General features: G+C 47.4%; 1 long non-coding RNA gene across 1 annotated transcript; it reads left to right on the top strand.

Moving 5' to 3' along the window:
• The first annotated feature begins 2331 nt into the window (after positions 1-2331).
• Positions 2332-22042, top strand: LOC115460193. The gene is made up of 4 exons (XR_003940404.1): positions 2332-2343; positions 7295-7299; positions 10105-10109; positions 21959-22042. It is a non-coding gene; the product is annotated as an uncharacterized LOC115460193 (long non-coding RNA).
• The last annotated feature ends 2610 nt before the right edge of the window (positions 22043-24652 follow it).

Raw genomic sequence — 24652 nt, 5'->3', positions numbered from 1 at the left:
TAAGACTAAAACTTTTGTTTGTGGCCCTAGTTTGGGTACTGAACTGAAGAACTAGCTGTTGCCCGAAACTATGTGATGTCCAACTATGTTCAAGTTCAAATATCCAATATGGAACAGTATTGGATATTTTGAACTTGGTTCGGTAACACTGGAAGTCTCAATGATATGATTGAATGGAACATCATTATTTGAAATTTTATGGACTTTGTTTTTTATTGGTGTAAGTAGTTAACATTCAAGCCCTATGTTCTTTATTTAATGCTCATAATCTCATTGATCTTTGTTATACTAATTTTAAGCCAATCAAAAGTCAATGACATCATATATATTGGGGATCTTTCCCATTGTAACAAAGTAACCATAATAATATCTGGAGAAAATCAATGCAGATCCCAAAGAGTCATGAAACAATACTTTATCTCTAAAACTATGAAACTAAAACTAATACTCCTTGAGGGGCATAATCGAAAGGGATATCCAAGTTTTTCTGAGGACGTCCTCGCAGGACGTCCCCGTGAAGGGGCGGGGAAACCCATGTTATCGAAACAAGATGGACGTTCATCTTTTGTTTCGCTAATACGGTCGGGGACGCCCAAATCTGGAAATTTAGGTCGACCTTAGCAGTGTTGCCAGGTGGGCGGTTTTACCGCCCAATTGGGCGGTTTTCCGCGACCCGCCGCGGGAAATTTTTGCCCGCGGCGGGTTGCGGTTTTTTGGGCTGGTTTTTGTGCTTCGGGCGGTTTTTTCGGCCGCGGGGGGGCGGGGTTAGTGACGTTTTTGGGTGGGGTTAATGACGTTTTGGGCGGGGTTAGTGACGTGGGAGGCGGGGCCGATGACGTGGGAGGCGGGGCCGATGACGGGGAGGCGGGGCCGATGACGGGGAGGCGGGGCCGATGACGTAAGAGGCGGGGCCGATGACGGGGAGGCGGGGCCGGTGACGTGGGAGGCGGGGCCGGTGACGGCGGGGGCGGGGTTTATGACGGCGGGGGCGGGGGTGATGACGCGGGGGTGGGGGTGTCAGGGGCGGGGTTTGTGTTTGGGCAGTTTTTGGGCTGTTTTTTGGGCTCCAGTGGGCTGGAAAAAAATTTTCCACCTGGCAACCCTGGACCTTAGAGATGGTCGTCCTTAGACTTGGTCGTTTCTGATTTTCGGCGATAATGGAAACTGAGGACTCTCATCTCAGAAATGACCAAATCCAAGCCCTTTGGTCGTGGGAGGAGACAGCATTCATAGTGCACTGGTCCCCCTGACAAGCCAGGATACCAACCGGGCACCCTAGGGGACACTGTAGTGGACTTCAGAAATTGCTCCCAGGTGCATAGCTCCCTTACCGTGTGTGCTGATCCCCCAACCCCCCCCCCCAAAACCCACTACCCACAACTGTACACTACTACCATAGCCCTTATGGGTGAAGGGGGCACCTAGATGTGTGTACAGTGGGTTTCTGGTGGGTTTTGGAGGGCTCACATTTACCACCACAAGTGTAACAGGTAGGGGGGGATGGGCCTGGGTCTCACCTGTCTGAAGTGTACTGCACCCACTAAAACTGCTCCAGGGACCTGCATACTGCTGCGATGGACCTGAGTATGACATTTGAGGCTGGCAAAAAATATTTTAAAAAGTTTTTTTGAGGGTGGGAGGGGTTAGTGACCATTGGGGGAGTAAGGGGAGGTGATCCCCGATTTCCTCCGGTGGTCATCCGGTCAGTTTGGGCACCTTTTTATGGCTTGGTCGTAAGAAAAAAAGGACCAAGTAAAGTCGTCCAAGTCCTTTCACGGACGCCCTTTTTTCGATTATAGGTCAAGGACGCCCATGTGTTAGGCACGCCCAAGACCCACCTATGACCCACCTTCGCTATGCCTCCGACACACCCCCGGGAACTTTGGTCGTCCCCTGCGACGGAAAGCAGTTGGGGACACCCAAAATCAGCTTTCGATTATGCCGATTTAGGCGACCCTGGGAGAAGGACGCCCATCTCCAGATTTGTGTCGAAAGATGGGCGTCCTTCTCTTTTGAAAATAAGCCTGCTTGTCTTCCATATACAAGACTTCTATACACAAGCCTATTTGAGTTTTATTCTGATATGGGCTTTTTTAGCATGCACTAAATGCTAAGCCCATAGGTATAAAATGGGCTTCTTAGCATTTAGTGTGTGCTAATTCTGTTAGCACATGCTAAGCTTTAGTAAAAGGATCTCATAGTCATTTAATTAAAAAACAAAACAAAAGAAAAAAACTAGTAGGTAGTCTGCTGCTCTGAAAGAGGCTGTTTCAACAAAATGGTGCTACAACAATAAACGCTTTTTTTTTCAGCAGATTAAGGGGTCCTTTTTACCAAGCTGCAGTAGAAAATGGCCTTAGTGTTCCCTTATGCATGTCTTTCCCGCAACTAAGATCTTTTTACTACAGCCGGAAAAGGGCCATTTTTCCATTTTTTGAATTAATGGCCATGTGCTAATATTGCCATTGACATGCAGCCATTAACAAAATGAGTGTATAAGCCCTTACTGCTACCCATTTTGTAGGCAGTAAGGGTTCAGGCGTTAAAGCCGTGCTAATCAGTTAGTGTACAGCAATGTAGCTGCACTAATTGATTTGCACTGTCACACTTATTCTCCATCCCCAGACATGCCCCCTCTGAGAAAAATCAGAAAAATTATATAGCGCATGGTTTCAAGTTTGCACATGACATTCAGAATTTACTGTGGGACGCCTCAGTACATCCCACAGTAAGCCCTTTTAAGCTGAGGTAAGTATGCACCAGGGGCGTAGCCAGACCTCTGTGGGAGGGGGGTCCAGAGCCCAAGGTGGGGGGGGGGCATATTTTAGCCTGCCTGCTGAGCCGCCTCTCCCCTGCCACTTTTGACCCCCCTGCTGCCGCCGCCCCATCCCCACCAATTTCTACCCCCCACGCTGCCACCACAAGGTACCTTTGCTGGCAGGGGTCCCCAATTCAGGACATACTGGACATCAGGACTCACAGCACAGATCAGTGAACGTGCCAGAGACCGGCGCTGAAGAAGACTAAGGCTGGCGGGGGTTGGGGACCCCCGCCAGCAAAAGGTACCTTGCGGCAGCAGGTCAAAAGTGGCAGGGGAGGGTCATGGGGGGGGGGTTGAAAGTAGAGGGGGAAGAACTAAATCTGTGGGGGCTCATGCCCCCGTGGCCCCACCTAGCTACGCCCCTGGCATGCACTAGTGCTTACTGAAGCTTAATAAAAGGAACCCTAACTGATATCTACTTTGTTTCTAGGACTTCCAAATAGGCTATTTTTCCCCTAGGAGCATAATTTTTGATTAGGAGAATAGAATTTCAGTTTTTAAGCCAAATGGATAGACCTAAACCACGTTAGATCTTAAGGTCATTGATTTACTTGGGAATACTGGGAGCATACTGCCCAGAGCCTAGGTGAATGGGTAGGTTCAAATTGAATAAAATAAATATCTTTTAAGCCACTGGATTTGCAGATAACCATAGACAACGACAAATATTGAGGACTGCAAGGAATAAACTTCAAGGGTTTAAGGAAGACTTAAATAACAAACAAGTGACCCATAATTGTGGATATTTTCCACTATTCATTTGGTGATTTTGAGAACAAGGGGATGATGGTTTTATCACAACTATAGCTCTTTCTTGTAACAGACATACTGTGATTAAATTGCTTATTTAATTTGCTGGTACTTTGCAGCATATTAATAATGTTAATGCAATGCCTAGTGCGTCAAAGCCCCTGCAACAATGAAATTCAAGATAATTTTAGGAAAGAAGAAATGTATTATCTGGGCAGACGTGAAGTATGCAGTACATAGTGAATCCATCTCCAAGAATTACCTTGATGATATAATTGTATTACTTTCATCAAATGAGTCAGTCAAATATACAGATGTGGCCAAGTTTCTGCTGATAAATTACAATAAAGATAAATTATTTCACTATTTAAATAAAAGTGACCAAAATACTCAGGGGCCCTTTTACAAAGGGATGTAGGCATCTATGCGCAACCATGTGTCAAACTGACACTACCACCCAGCTACCGCGTTCACTGGGCGGTAATTCTATTTTTGGTACGTGCCCAAAACACAAGGTTGAAAATATTTTCTATTTTCTACTGCGGGGTCCTTACCCGGTGGTAATCAGCAGTTGGCGTGTCCTGCACACTTACTGCCCGGTTAGTGCGTGAGACCTTACTGCTCAGTCAATGAATGGCGTTAAGATCTCAGGCCAAAAATGGATGCACACTGGTTTTTATTTTACCACACATCCATTTTCCAGCACATTACAAAATCCCCTGTTTTCCAGGCATGCTCAGGAAATGGACCAGTGTGTGTCCAAAACACGGATCTACACCAGCGCAGGCCACTTTTTGGCACTTTAGTAAAAGGACCCCTTAAATTTCAGTTGGATATATTCATGTTAATAGTAAGCTTTAAATTTTGCAAAGCAGATGGACAGACAAGTTGCTATGAGGAACCCAAAAGAAGAAGAAACATTAAAGAAGTTGATGAACTACTTAAAATTTAAATTTAAGTAAAAAGTGTCATTCAGTGTAGAAGTGGTACTCCAAATGCCATATACACGATCATATGCAGGCTTATCCATGTTCATATTGTATCCATGTTGAAGCTGCCAATTTTAAAATGCCATAATTTCAATGTAGATTAACATCTAGGAAGAAAGCATGTCAGAGGTGTGGTGTGGGTGATGCTGTGACAAAGATGTCTAGCAGCAATTCCATATTCAGGTCAGTGCTTTTGTTTGTTGAAATTGTGAGTGAGTCATCTGGGAGACCAAGACCCAAAGGGAGTCAAGAGTCACCACCGAGGGTTTCTCTAAAATTGGCAAATGCATTTTGGGGCCCTTTTCTTTTACAAACTACAATAAAAAGTGGCCTCAGTGCATGTGCTAAGGTCATTTTTACTGCATGGGTAAAATGGCCAAATTTTAGCATTTTTCTGTTAATAGCCATGCACTAAGGGATCCTTTTATGAAGCTGCGACAAGAAGGGGCCTGAGCTGGTGTTGGTGTGTGTTTTGATGCACACTGAGGCCCCAGCCATTTCTTTGGGGAAGCACTTACTACCACCCATTGAGGTGGCAGTAAGGGTTCCCATGCTAACCTGGCAGCAAATTGGCAGCACGCAGTACTGCCCGATTACCGCTGGGTACACACTGGTGCTACAAAAATATAAATATAATATAAATATAAATATTTTTGTAGCACGCTGGGGAAACTACCGGGCTGCTGCGGTAGCCCAGCAATACTTCTGTTTTAGCGAGTGGTAAGCCCGCATTGGTCTTACCGCCACTTCATAAAAGGATCCCTAATTTTCTCATTAGTGAATGGCCATTAGTGTGTGAGCCCCTATCATCACCCATTATGTAGGTGGTAAGAGCTCACGCACTAACCACATGCTAATCGATTAGCGTTTGGCAATGTAGCTGCATTAACCAATTAGCGCAGAACACACTTACTCTCCACTCTGACCCACTTCCATCTTTAAAAAATAGAATCTATTTTTTTTAGTGCATGGGAAGCACAGACTGATGCCAAAGCTACTATGGGACGTCTGAGCGCACCCCTCCATAAGGCATTTTAATCTGCAGTAAGAATGCATTAGTGCTTACTGCAGCTTAGCAAAAGGACCCCTTGAAAAGTTTTGCCTATGATAGCTATCACCTGTTGGTCACTTGACAAGTTTCCTTTTTAAATACCTGACTATACAAATAAGATTAGTGATATGGAATTAAAACAGAGCAGAACAAAAAGCATAAAAAAGCCCTTCAGGAGCAGGACAATGGGAAATTCTTTATTAGAAAGACCCGACACGGGCCGTGTTTTGATGACTATTCACCTGCATCAGGGGTCGCAAGATTTTGCAGAATTCTTGGTAAAGCAGTTGCAGATCTGCCACTAAAAGGGCACTGCAATGCATTTCCACTTCAAATATCAGAATATGTGCTCTAGAATCGTATGAAAAAGGTAAATGCTTTAGTCTGTGGAAAACGTCAGAAAAAAATGCTCTGATAAACTCTTGCAATCCCTGAAGCAGGCGTATAGTCGGTGAAACATGGCCCGTGCCGGGTCTTTCCAATAAAGAATTTCCCATTGTTCTGCTCCTGAAGGTCTTTTTGTGCTCTGTTTGATTGATGTACTTCGGACCCTCTCATTTCTCCTAGGGAATTAAAACAAACACATCTTCTCTGTTTTTTTGGCTAAGAATTGTCGTTGATGGACCACGGGTTCCAGAGACAAGAGAGACAATCTAAAGGTTGAAAAGGTTTATTGGTAAAAGACTCAACACAATGCCAATCTACTTGGAAGTGCTTCACATCTGGAATTCTGAAGTTCATTATATATATACTAGTAAAAAAGGCCCGTTTCCGAAACCAATGACACGGGCGCTAGCATGTGGTTTTTTTTGTGTGTGTGTGTATGTGTCACAGAGTTATTTTTTGTGTGTGTGTGTGTGTGTGTGTGAGTGTGTGAGGGTGCGGTGTGTGTGCAGGTTGTTGATGTGTGTCTTTTTTTGTTTTGTTTTTTGCTTGGGGGTTGGGGGATGTGCTGTGCTGTGCTGGCAAAGTGGGTTGGATTGGTGTGTGGCTTTGAGGGTGTGTTTCTGTTGTATTGTGTGTGTGTGGTTTTGTCTGTCAAGGAGGTTTGTGGAGGGGGGTCTTTCTGTTGGTGAAATGTAAATGTGGTTGTAGGGGGGTCAGCCTTTGTTGAGTGTTGTTTTTTTTTTTCCATGTTTTTTTTTTGTGTTGTGCTGAGGCAGCAGTGTTGTTTTAGATGGGCGGAAGGTAGAGGAGCACGTTCTTTTTCTGTCGGTATTTTTTGGCCGTTTCAGGGCTGCTGTAGGGGAATGCTGGAAGAGAAATGTGCTGTTGGAAGCAGCGCCATCTTTTTCCATTGGGCTGGGGTTCTGGGCATCCTAGAGGTGGGTGACGGCTTGCCTGAGGACGGGGATGGTTGTTTTAAGTTGGCGAAAGGGAGAAGAGCACGGTCTCGGGCCTTCAGGGGGTGATCCGGTATGTTTGGTCCATTTCAGGCCGGCTGCAGGGGAATGCTGGAACATTTATGCGCTGCAGGAATCAGCGCCGTCTTTTTCCGGGTGCTCGGGGAATCCCCGAGGTGGGAGACAGCTTGCCTGAGGCTGGGGATGGTTGGGCATGTCCTTGGCCGCTTCGGCAAAAGGGGAAGGGGAAGAGGAAGGGGGTGGGGAGTTACCTGCAGCCGCCTGAGAAACCATGTATTCTTTGTTTGTTTTGTATTATTAGTTTGCATTTCTGTTGAAGAAAGAGTGGATGCCTTTCGAATGATGGAGGTGGTGTGTCGGTGTGCGGTTGTTTCGTTAGTTTGGCAGCCAGTCTCTAGCGATTCCTAGGCAGGGAAGGAGTACTCCTCCCCCTTCCTTGGTCGCTGTTTGCTGCTGGCTGGGTCGCGGGTAATCCTTCCAGCTGGGCCGCAGCTTGTCCTGTTCGCCCACGTCCCAGATGGTGACGGGCACGTTGTTTTCCGGCTCCTCTGACTCCATGTCAAGCGATCCCAAATATAGTCTGTGCTATAGGCCCTCTGGCACTCTTCAGTACTGGCATTAGGCATTTAAAAATTTCTCCCCCCCTCCCCCGGTCTATTTTTGCACATACCCACAGCAGGAATATTCTTCTCTCGTTCCAGCGGTGGTTCTGTGCTCTCCGTGCTGCACAGTTAATGAGCCATTCTGCTGGGGAATGCTCCTCCCTTATTGTCACGTAGTTTCCGTCTTACGTTGCCTAGTGTTGCCTGGGAACGGTGTTGTGATGGTCCTTTGTGTTTCAGAATGTTGAGGGTGTTTTTTCTGATTGGTCCGTCATGCGAGGGCGGGGCAGAGAGACATGGTCAGTGTTGTGGCTTCACCACCATGAATCCATGAACCCTTCAGTGAGTGACTGAGTGACTTCAGAACGTTGTCTTCAGAACGTTGAGGGTGAGTTTTATTATAGTAGATATTTTAAATTAAGACTCCTGAAGCAGGACTAGTGGCCAAAACACAGCATTATGCTGAGTCTTTTACCAATAAGCTTTTTCAACTTTAAGACTGTCTCTCTTGTCTCTGGAACCCGTGGTCCATCACCCACTTTTTCCTGTTGCCTGTGTATCCTCGTGAGACCGTAGAGTTCTCCGCTCCTGTGGATTTCTGTAAGAATTGTTGTTGCCATATTAATGTAGAAATAAGAAAGGTAAAATAAGGGTCACCAAACAAGTTGCAGGTGATACTTTTTGTATGCATTAAGAGGGAAGACAAATTTTTATAAGATGTGTAGGTACCATCTGTATAATCCTAGAGAAATAGTTAAAGGCTCAGTGAGAGCTCAGCCTTTCATAAAATACGTAAGTGCCTGCACAGATATTCATATATGCACAAAAGAAGGCGCCGATTAACAATGCTCACTCATAAAAAAGAGTTGTGTATATGCCACTGCATTTGGATGAAGCATACCTCATTTTCCAGTAGTAGCTGAAGATAAGTTACGTTCAGGTACACTAGGTATTCCCTGTCCCTGGAGGGCTTAAATTCTAAGGGGTCTTTTTACTAATGTGCACTAACAGATTTAGCGTGTGCTAACAATTAGCACACACTAAATGCTAAGGGGCCCCTTTTACCAAGCTGTGACAAAAGGGGGCCTGCGCTGGCATCGGCGCGTGTTTTTCATTTTCACTTTCAAAATGGATCTTACAACTTATCAATAAAGTATGAGAAAGTTGTCAGACTGCAGTGAAGATTAACCAGAAGAGTTATTGCATTCTCCATCCAGCAAAATGTAAACTAAAGTACTTATACATTTGGCACCCACTGGCTTCTAGATCAGGAAGTGATTACTACTACTACTACTTAACATTTCTAAAGCGCTACTAGGGTTACGCAGCGCTGTACAATTTAACATAGAAGGACAGTCCCTGCTCAAGGATCTTACAATCTATCGCTGCATGCCCTCATCCAAGGGATACAGATTGGCTCAAATCATAGGAAGGGGGACGTGGGGCGGGGGGGGGGGGGGGGGGGGGGAAGAAGGGGAGGGGGGAGGGAAAAGATAGGTGGTGGGGAGAGTGTTTAAAGGATTGTAATGGTATTGTTAAGTAGGGGAAGGGGCAGTGGAAGGACCAACCATGGGCCAGCGACACCCTGTTCAGTTGTGGTGCAGATTTCAAAGGGAAGAAACAATGTGGAGGGAAAATGGGTGTGGGCAGCAGAAGGGAGAAGGGAGTGGGTAGAAAAAAAAGTTGTATTGGGGCACAAGGTAGTCTAGATAACTGTATTAAGGCTATGTGGTTTGGGTCATCATTGCTGGAGCATTTCTGTTTACATTTGTTTTATTTATTTATTGGGATTTATTAGCCACCTTTATGTCTTATTGTCAATACAAATGATAAATTGTAAAAAAATAAATAAATAGAATTTAAAGGGCACAGTGATTTGCTTCAGCAGTTTTCTGCTGGTCTGTTCCATTTCCTCTTTCTGTGCACGTTATATTTTTTTATTGAGCAACGCTGAGCTGTGGCTGAACAAATAGTATCAGGTGAAAGACGTGAAAGTGAAAAGAAAGGTACTAGGAAGTTTTTTTTTTATATATAATCCCAATATACTGCATAATGGCTTACAGAAATACAATCAACTGATTAAAACTGAAATCAAATGGAAATTAGACTTTTAAAGTGGTTCCTGGCATTGCCTCTCTCTCTTTGATATAGATTGATGTTGTATATTTACTTGAGATATCTATAAATATTAACCTGAACCTCAGTATTCCCTCATATCTTTCAGCAGTTCTGTTTACTGTGTGCAAGTGTGTTCTGTGCTGCAGGCTTTCAACATCTGATTTAATTTATTTGCAGATCTTGAATTATCTTCTAGACTACACTGAAAAGATAGAAGTCCATTTCATAGATAATATTTTACTTGGTTCTGCATACAGAAAGCCCAGCTACTGGACTGCTGCTTTCTACTGGATTTATTTTGCATGAATGAGAAATTAGTGTTTTATTCTCACTCAGTCAGGAAACAACACACAGTTAATAATTAGGTGTGCAACTATGCTATTATTTTCCACTGAACTCACTCTTCTAGGCAATGTGTATTGATGCCTAGGAGAGGAAAGAAGATAATGGTTGATATGCAGGTAGTACTACAGAAAATCTCAGAGTCCCTAGCGAGTGTTTTTTTTCCTAATATTACCATGCAATATTTAACATCAAATTGTGGTACAGATATTGAACTATACAAAAAGTTCCTAGCTCTCAGAGTCCATTCTCTTGAGACTAGAGTAGCAGACTTGGAGGAGCTGAAGGAGACAGAAAGATACATACATAGACATTATAGAGAAGTCCCATCTCCAGTCTGGCAGCTCCTATACTACCTTGGAAGAGGGAAGTTTCCTAAAAGAAGATCATCATCCTGGTGAAATAGGAAGTACTACTGTAGCCAGAACCTGCCCACCAAGGGATGCACTATCCTCTTGCACGAAGGATATATCTCCAAGAACTGCCCATGCGGGAAGGGTTAGGACAGCTGTTGTACTTGGTGATTCGATCATTAGGCATGTAGATATTTGGGTGACTGGTTGATGTGAGGATTGTCTGGTCACTTGCCTGCCTGGTGCGAAGGAGGTGGACCTCACGTGTCACCTAGATAGGATTTTAGTGCTGGGGAGGAGCCGGCTGCCAACTGTCTTGGTACATGACATAGGAAAATGTGGTATGGAGGTTCTGGGAGCCAAATTTAGGCTATTAGGTAGAAAGCTGAAGTCCAGATCCTCCGGTGTAGCATTTTCAGAAGTGTTCCCCATTCGACGCACAGGTCCCAAGAGGAAGGCTCAATGCAGGGTTGAGACAACAGTGCAGGGATAATGGGTTTAGATTTGTTAGGAACTTGGCAACATTCTGGGAAAGGGGGATCCTGTTCCAAAAGAATGGACTTCACCTTAACCGGGATGGAACCAGGCTGCTGGTGCTAACTTTTAAAAAGGAGATAGAGCAGCTATTAAGCTAAAATGGGGGGAGGGGGGGGAGCCAACAGTCAATCAGGAGTGCATGGTTTGGTATGCAGTATCCTTCAAGGATAGGAAATTTAGGGAATCCCAATATAGAGGTTTCAATAATGGTGAAAGAGAGCCAGGTGTGTTTAAGTAGAGAGCAGGGTAAAGGATGAATATCCCCGTCAACTTATAAGAAAAAACACAGTTTGACGTCCCTGTATACAAATGCTAGAAGTCTACAAAATAAGATGGGAGAGTTAGAGTACATACCACTAATTGGTGAAGTAGATATAATAGACATCTCAGAGACTTGGTGGAAGGAGGACAATCAATGGGGCACTGTGTTAACAGAGTACACATTATATCACAATAACTGAGGAAATCAAATTGGAGGGTGGTTGTGCTATATGTTCTCCGAGGACAAGCAGGCTGCTTGTTCTCACTGATGGGTGACGTCCACAGCACCCCCTCCAATCGGAATCTTCACTAGCAAAGACGTTTGCTAGCCCTCGCGCGCCCATGCGCACCGCGCATGCGCAACCGTCTTCCCGCCCGAACCGGCTCGTGTTCGTCAGTCTTCTTTTGTCCATGTTCGGGACGGTCGTGTTTTGCTGCCGTTTCGTGCCCCTCAGAAGACCTCGCGTGTCTTTCGCGTTTTCTACTTTTTCCTGTGTTTGTTTAAAAAAAAAAAAAGAGGTTCCCCTTTTTTCCCGTATTTCTAGTTTTTTCCCAGCGTAAGTGTCCTTTCGCTTTCGGGAGCGGCCTTGTTGGCCGCCCGTACGGGTTTTTCCCCTTTTTTTTCGGTGCCTATTGTCATCATCGTGAATTTTGATTTCGCCGGCGCGATTTTTCCGCCCATGTCATCGAAGCCTTCCAGCGGCTTCAAGAAGTGCACCCAGTGCGCCCGGATAATCTCGTTCACTGATAGGCACGCTTCGTGTCTTCAGTGTCTGGGGGCTGGGCACCGCCCGCAGGCCTGTAGTCTTTGTGCTCTTTTGCAGAAGAGGACTCAGGTAGTGAGATTAGCCCAGTGGAACGTTCTGTTCTCCAGCGCTTCGACGGCAACAGCATCTCGGGATTCGTCGAGTGCAACGGCGTCGGCAGCACCGAAGTCTTCGGGGAGTGCATCGGCGTCGACGGCATTGAGGCGTATTCCTCCTGCATCGACGGTACCGAGACTTCGGAAGAGTGCGTCGGCGTCAGTGGTACCGGGACCCCCGCTGGTGCTGATGTCATCGGACGGTGGTGCTTCGTCTGGAGTGCAGGTGAGGGCTGTCCATTCCCCTGCTGGTGGCGGTGAGCCTTCGGGTGGGTCTCCTCCTGCCCTGAGGGCTCCTGCAGTACAGCCCCCCCAGGATCGACCATCTTCGGACCCGGCCCCGAGGAAGCGACGTCTGGATTCAACGTCCTCCTCATCAGTACCGGGGAGCTCCGGTGATAATCTTCGCTCGAAGAAGTCGAAGAAGCATCGTCACCGGTCACCTTCCCGACTTTGTACTGGGAGCTCTGGGTCGCCGAGGGAGTCGGCACCCAGCAGGCATCGGCACCGGGAGGACCGCTCACCTTCCATCCAGGAGGTGTCGGTGCGCTCTACCCCGGACAGCCCGGTACCGACTCCGCACCCGGAACAGATTCTGACCTCGACGCCTGCACCGGCTTCTCAGTCTTTCTCCACAGCCACTCTGCACGAGATTCTCCGGGCCGTTCTTCCAGGCATCCTGAAAGAGCTGTTACGTCCTTCTCCTCCAGTACCGGGGGTGCCTGTGCCACCGGTGCCGTCGAGTGAGGCGACTGCTGGCCCTTTGCCCGGGGTGAGGTCCCCGGTACCGGTACCGCTTGCGGTACCGGCTTCGGCTACCTCCCAGGTGGACTCCCCGACGACGTCGGGGGAAGGAGCTTCGCCGCTGCCGGCCAGGGAGTCCACCTCTCAACGCTCCCACCGTGGCTGTGTTTCCACGGAGTCGGAACGGGCTAGGCTTCAGGCACAGGTTCATGGACTTGTGTCTGATACCGATGGTGAGGAGTCTGATGGCCTTCCTTCTGATCCCACTCCCTCCCCTGAAAGGCAGCTTTCTCCTCCCGAGAGTCTGTCTTTCTCGGCCTTTGTCCGGGAGATGTCTACGGCCATCCATTTCCCAGTGGTCGCGGAGGATGAGCCAAGGGCTGAGATGTTTGAGCTCTTGGACTATCCTTCTCTATCTAAGGAAGCGTCCACAGTACCCATGCATCATGTCCTAAAAAAGACATTGCTGGCGAACTGGACCAAGCCACTAACTAATTCCCACATTCCCAAGAAGATTGAATCCCAGTATCGGATCCATGGGGACCCAGAGCTGATGCGCACTCAGTTGCCTCATGAATCTGGTGTGGTGGATCTGGCCCTGAAGAAGGCTAAGAGTTCTAGGGAGCATGCTTCGGCGCCCCCGGGCAAAGACCCCAGAACCTTAGACTCCTTTGGGAGGAAGGCCTATCATTCTTCCATGCTCGTGGCCAAGATTCAATCATACCAGCTCTACACAAGCATCCATATGCGGAACAATGTGCGGCAGCTGGCGGACTTGGTGGACAAGCTCCCTTCTGAGCAAGCCAAGCCGTTTCAGGAGGTGGTCAGGCAGCTGAAGGCATGTAGGAAATTCCTGGCCAGAGGGGTATTTGATACCTTCGATGTTGTGTCCAGGGCCGCTGCCCAAGGTGTGGTGATGCGCAGACTCTCATGGCTGCGTGCCTCCGACCTGGAGAATAGGATCCAGCAGCGGATTGCGGACTCCCCTTGCCGAGCGGCAGCCTTCAGCATCTACCTCATCAGGTAGACATTTTTATGGGGGAAGGAGGGCTGTTCCCTACTCTTCTGGTAAGCGTAGGTACAATCCTCCCTCTTGACAGCCTGCAGCCCAGGCTAAGCCCCAGTGCGCTCGCTCTCATCAGCAGCGTGCGCCTCAGCAAGGCCCCACAGCTCCCCAGCAAAAGCAGGGGGCAAGCTTTTGACTGGCTCCAGCAGAGCATAGCCGATATCAAAGTGTACGTGCCGGACGATTTGCCGGTCGAGGGGAGGTTGAAAGTTTTTCACCAAAGGTGGCCTCTTATAACCTCCGACCGTTGGGTTCTTCAAATAGTCCGGCAAGGATACGCCCTCAATTTGGCCTCCATGCCTCCAAATTGCCCACCGGGAGCTCAGTCTTTCAGCTTCCAGCACAAGCAGGTACTTGCAGAGGAACTCTCCGCCCTTCTCAGCGCCAATGCGGTCGAGCCCGTGCCACCGGGGCAAGAGGGGCTGGGATTCTATTCCAGGTACTTCCTTGTGGAAAAGAAAACAGGGGAGATGCATCCCATCCTAGACCTAAGGGCCCTGAACAAATATCTGGTTAAGGAAAAGTTCAGGATGCTTTCCCTGAACACCCTTCTTCCCATGATTCAGGAAAAAGATTGGCTATGCTCTCTGAACTTAAAGGATGCTTACACGCATATTCCGATACTGCCAGCTCACAGACAGTATCTCCGATTCCGTCTGGGAACACGTCACTTCCAGTACTGCGTGCTACCCTTTGGGCTCGCCTCCGCGCCCAGGGTGTTCACGAAGTGCCTGGCTGTGGTAGCAGCAACGCTCCGCAGGCTTGGAGTGCACGTGTTCCCTTATCTCGACGATTGGCTGGTGAAGAACACATCCAAGGCAGGAGCTCTACAGTCCATGCAGATGACTATTCGAGTCCTGGATCTACTGGGGTTTGTGATAAATTAACCAAAGTCCCATCTTCTCCCAGTACAGAGACTCGAATTCATAGGCGCTCTGCTGGATTCTCGGACGGCTCGTGCCTATCTTCCGGAGACAAGGGCCAACAATCTGTTGTCCCTCGTCTCCCGGGTGCGAGCGTCCCAGCAGGTCACAGCTCGGCAGATGTTCATGTGACTCCCATGGCTCGTCTTCACATGTGATCTGCTCAATGGACCCTAGCTTCCCAGTGGTTTCAGGCTGTTGGGGATCTAGAGGACGTGATCCACCTGTCCTCGAGTTTTCTCGAATCCCTGCACTGGTGGACGATTTGGTCCAATTTGACTCTGGGACGCCCTTTCCAAATTCCTCAGCCGCAAAAAGTGCTGACTATGGATGCGTCTCTCCTGGGGTGGGGAGCTCATGTCGATGGGCTTCACACCTAGGGAAGCTGGTCCCTCCAGGAAAAAGGTCTACAGATCAATCTCCTGGAGTTACGAGCGGTCTGGAACGCTCTGAAGGCTTTCAGAGATCGGCTGTCCCACCAAATTATCCAAATTCAGACAGACAACCAGGTTGCCATGTATTACATCAACAAGCAGGGGGGCACCGGATCTCGCCCCCTGTGTCAGGAAGCTGTCAGCATGTGGCTGTGGGCTCGCCGTTACAGCATGTTTCTCCAAGCCACATATCTGGCAGGCATAAACAACAGTCTGGCCGACAGGTTGAGCAGGATTATGCAACCTCACGAGTGGTCGCTCAACTCCAGAGTAGTGCGCCGGATCTTCCAAGTGTGGGGCACCCCCTTGGTAGATCTCTTCGCATCTCGAGCCAACCACAAGGTCCCTCAGTTTTGTTCCAGACTTCAGGCCCACGGCCGACTGGCATCGGATGCCTTCCTCCTGAATTGGGGGGAAGGCCTGCTGTATGCCTATCCTCCCATACCTCTGGTGGGGAAGACTTTGTTGAAACTCAAGCAAAACCGAGGCACCATGATTCTGATTGCTCCGTTTTGGCCGCGTCAGATCTGGTTCCCTCTTCTTCTGGAGTTGTCCTCCGAAGAACCGTGGAGATTGGAGTGTTTTCCGACCCTCATCACCCAGAACGAAGGGGCGCTTCTGCATCCCAACCTCCAGTCTCTGGCTCTTACGGCCTGGATGTTGAGAGCGTAAACTTTGCCTCTTTGGGTCTGTCGGAGGGTGTCTCCCGTGTCTTGCTTGCTTCCAGGAAAGATTCCACTAAGAGGAGTTACTTCTTTTTATGGAGGAGGTTTGCCGTCTGGTGTGACAGCAAGGCCTTAGATCCTCGCTCTTGTCCTACACAGACCCTACTTGACTACCTTCTGCACTTGTCTGAGTCTGGTCTCAAGACCAACTCTGTAAGGGTTCACCTTAGCGCAATCAGTGCATACCATTACCGTGTAGAAGGTAAGCCGATCTCGGGACAGCCTTTAGTTGTTCGCTTTATGAGAGGTTTGCTTTTGTCAAAGCCCCCCATCAAACCTCCTACAGTGTCATGGGATCTCAATGTTGTTCTCACCCAGCTGATGAAACCTCCTTTTGAGCCACTGTACTCCTGCCATCTGAAGTACTTGACCTGGAAGGTCATTTTCTTGGTGGCAGTAACTTCAGCTCGTAGAGTCAGTGAGCTTCAGGCCCTGGTAGCCCATGCTCCTTACACCAAATTTCATCATAATAGAGTAGTCCTCCGCACTCACCCTAAGTTCTTGCCGAAGGTGGTGTCGGAGTTCCATCTGAACCAGTCAATTGTCTTGCCAACATTCTTTCCCCGTCCGCATTCCTGCCCTGCTGAACGTCAGCTGCACACATTGGACTGCAAAAGAGCATTGGCCTTCTATCTGGAGCGGACACAGCTCAACAGACAGTCCGCCCAATTGTTTGTTTCTTTTGATCCCAACAGGAGGGGAGTGGCTGTGGGGAAACGCACCTTATCAAATTGGCTAGCAGACTGCATTTCCTTCACTTACGCCCAGGCTGGGCTGGCTCTTGAGGGCCATGTCACGGCTCACAATGTTAGAGCCATGGCAGCGTCAGTGGCCCACTTGAAGTCAGCCACTATTGAAGTGATCTGCAAGGCTGCGACGTGATCATCTGTCCACACATTCACATCTCATTACTGCCTGCAGCAGGATACCCGACGCGACAGTCGGTTCGGGCAGTCGGTGCTTCAGAATCTGTTTGCGGTTTAGAATCCAACTCCACCCCCCTAGGCCCATTTTTTGTTCTGTTCCAGGCTACACTCTCAGTTAGTTGGATAAGTTGTTAGGTCAATCTCAGTTACGTCCTCGCCGTTGCGAGGCCCAATTGACCATGTTTGTTGTTTTGAGTGAGCCTGGGGGCTAGGGATACCCCATCAGTGAGAACAAGCAGCCTGCTTGTCCTCAGAGAAAGCGAATGCTACATACCTGTAGAAGGTATTCTCCGAAGACAGCAGGCTGATTGTTCTCACAAACCCGCCCGCCTCCCCTTTGGAGTTGTGTTTTCCCTTGTCTTTGTCTTGCTACATACGGGACTGACGAACACGAGCCGGTTCGGGCGGGAAGACGGTTGCGCATGCGCGGTGCACATGGGCGCGCGAGGGCTAGCAAACGTCTTTGCTAGTGAAGATTCCGATTGGAGGGGGTGCCGTGGACGTCACCCATCAGTGAGAACAATCAGCCTGCTGTCCTCGGAGAATACCTTCTACAGGTATGTAGCATTCGCTTTAAAGAGGGAATGGAGTCAAACAAAATAAACATTCTACAAGAAACAGATAACAGCTTTGAATAATTATGGATAGAAATTCCACGTGTGAAGGGAAGGAGTACTTTTGTAGGGCTGTACTACCATCCACCAGGGCAGAATGAACAGATACAGAAATGTTTACAGAATTAGGAAAGCTGGCAAATTTGGCAAATGTAACAGAACAGTGGGTTTTTAAGCCTGTGATAATTGTTTTGACATTTTCCTGCATTGTATTTCTCTAGTTTCGCCAGCAGATGGTGAATGTTTTAAGCTGTTGCAAAGAAGAGGAAGTGCCTGCAGTGATGTGGCTAGATATTTTCAACTGTTGTTGTTCTGGGCTCTGATTGACCTGGAGTTTGAAGTTACCCAGGAGGTACTGGCTTTTGCTCCACTTTCAGTCAGTGAGAAGAGAGAGAGAGAGGTCTTTTTGCTGAAGCCCTGTTAGAACTTAAATTTGATAACTTGTGAACAGCTATATGTCCTGATCTTCCCAGGTACTATTTAGATAGTAAACAAATGTTTAGTTAGTGTTATAATTGATCCATATTTCAGTTACCTGTTATTGTTTTGCTGATCACACCTTTTCTGTTCATTGTTCTAATTTTTCAGACAATAAACATTTCTTTTAGTTTATTGGCTCTGCTTGTCTGGACTGATTAAGAATCTTGATGTTTTGTGTGTTGGGTCTGTGAGTGCTTTCTAGGAACTGTGGAAGCACAGGGCATGTGGCCCCAGTAACCTAGAAATCAATTGGGATAATTTGAGAGTGGGAGAGTCACCCAGAGGCAGTTGTGACACAGCTGGTGGGAGGAGGGTGCTAAGGTAGAGCATAAGTGACAGGTGCAGGCAGACCTGAGCTATACTGGGGATAGACCTTCTAAGTGGCCGCGGAGTATCCCCAGGTGGGTGGCTAGGCATTTTGTGACAGACCTTTGTCCTTCTTTTTTTGTGACAATGTAGTGGAATTGTCACGCTCCATGTGTGGCGTGAGGGTCACCATCCACTGAGTGGTTCAGAGGTTTTTTTAACCTGTAACCTCCAGACACAGAGCACAGTGAATGAATGCAGCAGTAACAGGGTCCCTTTTCTGTTCAGTTTTTTTTTTTTTGGGGGGGGGGGGGGTAGTGTTAGGAGATTAGCAGTGTGCTGATGGTGACTGGCAGCAGCAGCCAGAAGACACTGGAGATGCCTGTTTAACACAAGAGCAACCGGATAACCTCAGCGGGGAGGAGCTGCAAGACCAGCCTGCGCAGAGTTCTCCTGGGGGAGAACAGACCACTTGTGGGCAGAAGCCCGTGAGTTGGCAGGGCAGGGTGCCACAGCAGTTGAAATCTGGCAGATCTACATGCTAGAGCGACAGTGGCTAGACCAACTGCAGTGACAGGAATAGGAACAAAAGTGTGAAGACCTTGAATTCCAGCAGTAGCGAGAGGAACGGGAAGAGTGACAGTGGTGAGAGGAACAGGAAGAGTGATAGTGGTGAGAAGAGCGGGATTAGCAGCGTGAGGAGTAGGAGTTCTAGCTGCAGAAACTAAAGATGGAGATGGAAGTGACTCGTATCCATAGTTCCAGCCCAACCCCTATGCCAAGGCCCAAGGCATGATCCACAGACCTCATCGGACTCAACTTGTTTGCACAGTTGATGATACCCGAGGTGACATTGATGGATATCTAACTACCTTTGAAAAATGTGCCACCTCAATGAGATTCCTCAGAAAGACTGGGTGCGCTATCTGGAGTGGTGGACACTCTAGCCGATGGGTAATTAGTAATTTATTACTTGGGGAGGGAAAAAAGATATTACAAAATCTCACTAGTAGAGTACTTGAGGCATTTCAAGGACTGTCCATGGAGACATGCTCCCAGTTTGAGGAAGTGTGCAAAGCCATTACCCCTGAGACCTGCAGACTAAAGTTCCAGACTTTGCAAAAGGGGATGGATGATACTCACAGCGAGCTTGTGATTCAGCTACGATACCAGCATCAGTGGTGGCTCAGTGGAGCTGAGGTTAAAACCTTGGAAGACTGCCAAAACCTGATGGTCCTGGAGCAGTTTCTTTAGCGTTGTAGTCCAGAGGTGATGGAACATGTTCAAGATCACCAGCCCCATACTCCAGAGAAAGCGGCTGAGTTGGCTGATATCTTTTTTGGCTAACCGTACCTGGATGGCAAAGAGAAGCCATCTTTATCCACAGCAGCCAGGATTTAAGGGCAGCCAGGGCCCTAAGCTAAATATCCATGTTACCTTGGAGACTGTCAGCAAACCCTCCAGTGTTCCTCAAAAACTTAAAAGACTTTAGGCATACAAGACATTTCAAAGCGGATTGCCCAGATAATCCCAAGCCTGCACTAAAAAATAGTTCAGGTCCTGCACCAAAGCTGGTAGCTTTTGTGGTGGCTCCAGTCCCACGAAGGAGGCCCACACAGTTGCTGCAGCACAGAAAGTTACTGGTCATTCAACAAGCAAGGAAGCAGATGGGTCTCCACAACACTACAGCACCCCAGTAACTGTGAATCAGAGCCATGTGGCTGGGCTTGTGGACACTGGCTCTAGCATGACTTTATTACGACCAGAGCTAGTGCAGGAAGATGCAATTCTTTCAGGGTGCACTGCAGAGATAGTGTTAGCCAATGGATCCAGAGAGACTGTACCCATTGTTCGAGTATTCCTGGATTGGGGTAGCAAGCCTGGATACAGAGAAGTAGGGATAATGAAAAACATGTCGGTACCAATGCAGTGTGGGACCGACATGGGTCGACATGGAGTCAGCGTTTCCACTATGGTGACCCGTAGTCAGGCCCGGGTGGCCCAATAAGCAGAAGCAGCAGAGATAACCTCTTCAGTTCCGGATCCTGAGCCAGTCCAAGTGGAACCAGCTGACCAAGTGTCAGGTGGAGGCGCGCCAGTGCTTCCAGCAACATCAGTTCCTGAGGTGACCGGAGCCATAAGTATGGGAACAGCCTGACTTAACTGACAAACCTATTGATCAGACTGTTGATCCTGATTTGTCAGAGTCACCAGCAGAGAGCCTTCCAAATATAGTTACTGATATAGAAAAGAGACATACTTATCAGGAAGTACAGAGCTCTGACCCTGACCTGGAAGCCCTGAGGCAGAGGGCTGGTCAACCAATCAGTGAGACTTGTAAAGATTGTATCCTGTGGAAAGGGGGCTTGTTGTATAGAGAGACTGATCCTGTTGATCCTAATAGGCTCTGGACAGTAGGCAGGCAGCTTATAGTGCCCACGGCATACAGAAAACAACTCCTACAGATTGCACATGATATTCCACTAGCAGGACATCAGGAGGTGACACGCAAATGCATTAGATTGACACAGAACGTCTATTGGCCAAGAGTATCTTGAGCCATAGCTGACTATTGTCAAACCTGTGATACATGCCAAAGAGTGGGTAAGACCTAAGATCACCCCCGAGCTCCCCTGAAACCTTTACCCATTATCAGTGAGCCTTTTGAAAGAATAGCTATGGATATAGTGGGTCCTCTAGCTGTCCCTAGCCAGTCTGGGAAAAGATATATATTGACAGTGGTGGACTTTGCTACCAGATGCCGTGAAATGGTAGCCTTATCCTCCATAGAATTAGAGAAAATTGTCACTGCTCTGCTAGAAATATTTTCCCCGGTAGGAAATCCATGAGAAATACTCTCAGACCAAGGGACACAGTTTATGTCTGAGCTGATCCAAAATCTGTGGGTACACAGTGGAGTAAAATCTATATGTACCACACCATAACACCCTGAAACTAGTGGGTTGGTGGATACATTTAATGGGACATTAAAGCATATGTTAAAAGCTTTTGTGGAGAAAGCAGACTGAGATTGGAAAAAATACCCTACCTACTGTTTGTATACAGAGAGGTACCTCAGGAATCCACTGAGTTCTCTCCATTTGAACTTCTTTATGGCTGGTGGTTAAGAGGGCCCCTTGACCTAATAAGAGAACATTGGGACACCCCTGTAATTGAATATGTAGTTAATATGTGGCAGAGATTAGAAGACCTTATGGGCTTTGTCAGAGATAACTTGGAAGCAGACTAAGCAAAAGACCTGGTATGATCATAAGTCCCAAAACCGAGAGTTTTATGAGGGCCAGCAGGTACTTGTTTTAATCCCAGTTTGTCAGAATAAACTTCAGATTAATTGGGCAGGACCTTACAAGGTTATAAGGCGCCAGAATGATACAAACTGTGATATACCTATGGACTCTCAAGATTGAAAGCAGCGTACCTTTCATGTAAATATGTTAAAAGTCTATGCAGATCACACAGCCATGGTACTAACTGTATGTAGCCTACCAGAAGAGTGTCAGGATAGTGAACCCATAGCTGTCCTCCTAGCAGAGATATTACCAGAGAGATGTGACACTGAACAGACACTACTTAAATGTACAGACTGTGAAAAAAACATTCAATCAAAAGGGAGAACTACAAGATCAACAGGAAACATGTATAAAAGAGACACATTTTACATACTCTAAGTACATAAGAACTTAAGGGTAGCCATACTTGGTCAGACCAATGGTCCATCTAGCCCAGTATCCTGTTTTCCAAACAGTGTCCAAGTAAGGTCACAAGTACGTGGCAGAAACCCAAATTGTGGCAACACTCTATACTACAAATCCCAGGGCAAGCAGTTGCTTCCCATGTCTGTGTCAATAGCACACTATGGACTTTTCCTCCATGAATTTGTACAAACCTTTTTTAAACCCAGATATGCTAACTGCTGTTACCACATCCTCTGGCAAAGAGTTCCAGAGCTTAACTATTCGTTGAGTGAAAAAATATTTCCTCCTATTTGTTTTAAAAGTATTTCCATGTAACTTCCTCAAGTGTCTCCTAGTCTTTGTACTGTTAGAACAAGTAAAAAATTGATTTACTTCTACTCGTTCTACACCACTCAGGATTTTGTAGACCTCAATCATATCTCCCCTCATCCATCTCTTTCCAAAGCTGAAGAGCCCTAACCTCTTTAGCCTTTCCTCATGCAAGAGGAGTTCTATCCCCTTTATCATTTTGGATGCCTTTCTTTGAACCTGTTCTAAGTCTGCTATATCTTTTTTGAGATATGGCCAGTGCTTTTTTTGTGCCGGTATGCAACGGTACGGCACCTTTTTTTGCCCCCCCCCCCCCCGCGACACTCCGGGCGAGTCCTGCACTTAGTTTTTTTTTTAAGACTCAGAACGTGCGAACGATGCAGCCGGCAGCGATTGAAAGAGGCTGTCTGGGCTGGCGTCTGCGTCGGAGCTTCCCTCACCCTCTGCGAGTCCCGTGAAACAGGAAGTTGTAACAACGAAGGCGGGACTCGCAGAGGGTGAGGGAAGCTCCGACGCAGACGCCAGCCCAGACAGCCTCTTTCAATCGCTGCCGGCTGCATCGTTTGCATGTTCTGAGTCTTAAAAAAAAAAAACTAAGTGCAGGACTCGCCCGGAGTGTCGCTGGGGGGGGGGGGGGGGGAACGATTGGGGAGAGAAAGAGGGAAACCAACAGAGGGAAGGATTGGGGAGAGAGAGAAAGAGGGAAACCAACAGAGGGAAGGATTGGGGAGAGAGAGAAAGAGGGAAACCAACAGAGGGAAGGATTGGGGAGAGAGGGAAAGAGGGAAACCAACAGAGGGAAAGATTGGGGAGAGAGAGAAAGAGGGAAAAAACAGAGGGAAGGATTGGGGAGAGAGAGAAAGAGGAAAACCAACAGAGGGAAGGATTGGGGAGAGAGAGAAAGAGGGAAACCAACAGAGGGAAGGATTGGGGAGAGAGAGAAAGAGGGAAACCAACAGAGGGAAGGATTGGGGAGAGAGAGAAAGAGGGAAACCAACAGAGGGAAGGATTGGGGAGAGAGGGAAAGAGGGAAACCAACAGAGGGAAGGATTGGGGAGAGAGGGAAACCAACAGAGGGAAACCAACAGAAGGAAGGATTGGGGAGAGAGGGAAACCAACAGAGGGAAGGATTGGGGAGAGAGAGGGAAACCAACAGAGGGAAGGATGGGGAGAGAGAGGGAAAAACAGATGGAAGGATTGGGGAGAGGGGGAAAAACAGATGGAAGGATGGGGAGAGAGGAGAAAAACAGATGGAAGGATGGGGAGAGAGAGGGAAAACAGATGGAAGGATGGGGAGAGAGAGGGGGAAAAACAGATGGAAGGATGGGGAGAGAGAGAGGGAAAACGGAAGGATGGGGAGAGAAAGAGGGAAGACGCTGGATGGAAGAATGCAGAAAGAAATAGGGGAGACACTGGAAGGATGGGGAGAGAAAGCAGAGCTGCTGGATGGAAAAGGGGAATAGAGAAAGACTGGAGAATAAGAGGAAGGGGCATGGGGAGAACAAGGGTGAGGAAAAGATGAAAAGCCACAGGTAGATGAAGGAAATTAAAGAATGGATAGTAAGAATGAATTAAATCTGGACAGAGAGAGAGCCTGAAAAATATTGAAGAAAGCAAAGAAAAAGGAGACAAAAATGACAAATGGCACAGAAGAGTTAAGCGAAAACAAAGGAAAGCAGAATCACAGACTGGGACCAATATGGAAAGAAAAACAGTCACCAGACAACAAAGGTAGAAAAAAATCATTTTATTTTCATTTTAGTGTTTGTAATATGTCCAATTTGAGAATTTACATTGGTTGTCTTATTTTGCACTGGGTATACTGGAGCTGTAAGAGCTTACAGAGATTATTTATCATGAAAAGAAAATCACGTTATTTTTTTCTCCTATAGTACTATAATATTTTCAATGATGTCTGTTTATATGCGCCATGGCTGGTATAGGGGGTGTGGTTAATGTGGGTGTGGCTATCATAGGGGTGGAGCCATATGTGGTGACCCCGCCCATAATGAGTACCGGCACCTTTTTTTCTACAAAAAAAGCACTGGATATGGCAACCAGAACTGAATGCAATATTCAAGGTGCGGACGCACCGTAGAGTGATACAAAGGCATTATAGTATTTTTGGTCTTATTCACCATCCCTTTTCTAATAATTCCTAGCATCCTGTTTACTTTTTTGGCCACTACCGCACACTGAGCAAAAGATTTTAGTGTATTATCTACAAAGACACTCAGATCTTTTTCTTGAGTGCTGACCCCCAAGGTGGACCCTAGAATCAGGTAATTATGATTTGGATTATTTTTTCCAATGTGCATCACCTTGCATTTGTCCACATTAAATTTCATCTGCGTCCCTG

Source organism: Microcaecilia unicolor, chromosome 1, assembly GCF_901765095.1.
Source record: "Microcaecilia unicolor chromosome 1, aMicUni1.1, whole genome shotgun sequence".
Taxonomy (NCBI): Eukaryota; Metazoa; Chordata; class Amphibia; order Gymnophiona; family Siphonopidae; genus Microcaecilia; species Microcaecilia unicolor.
This window is presented reverse-complemented; position numbering and strand designations above follow the sequence as displayed.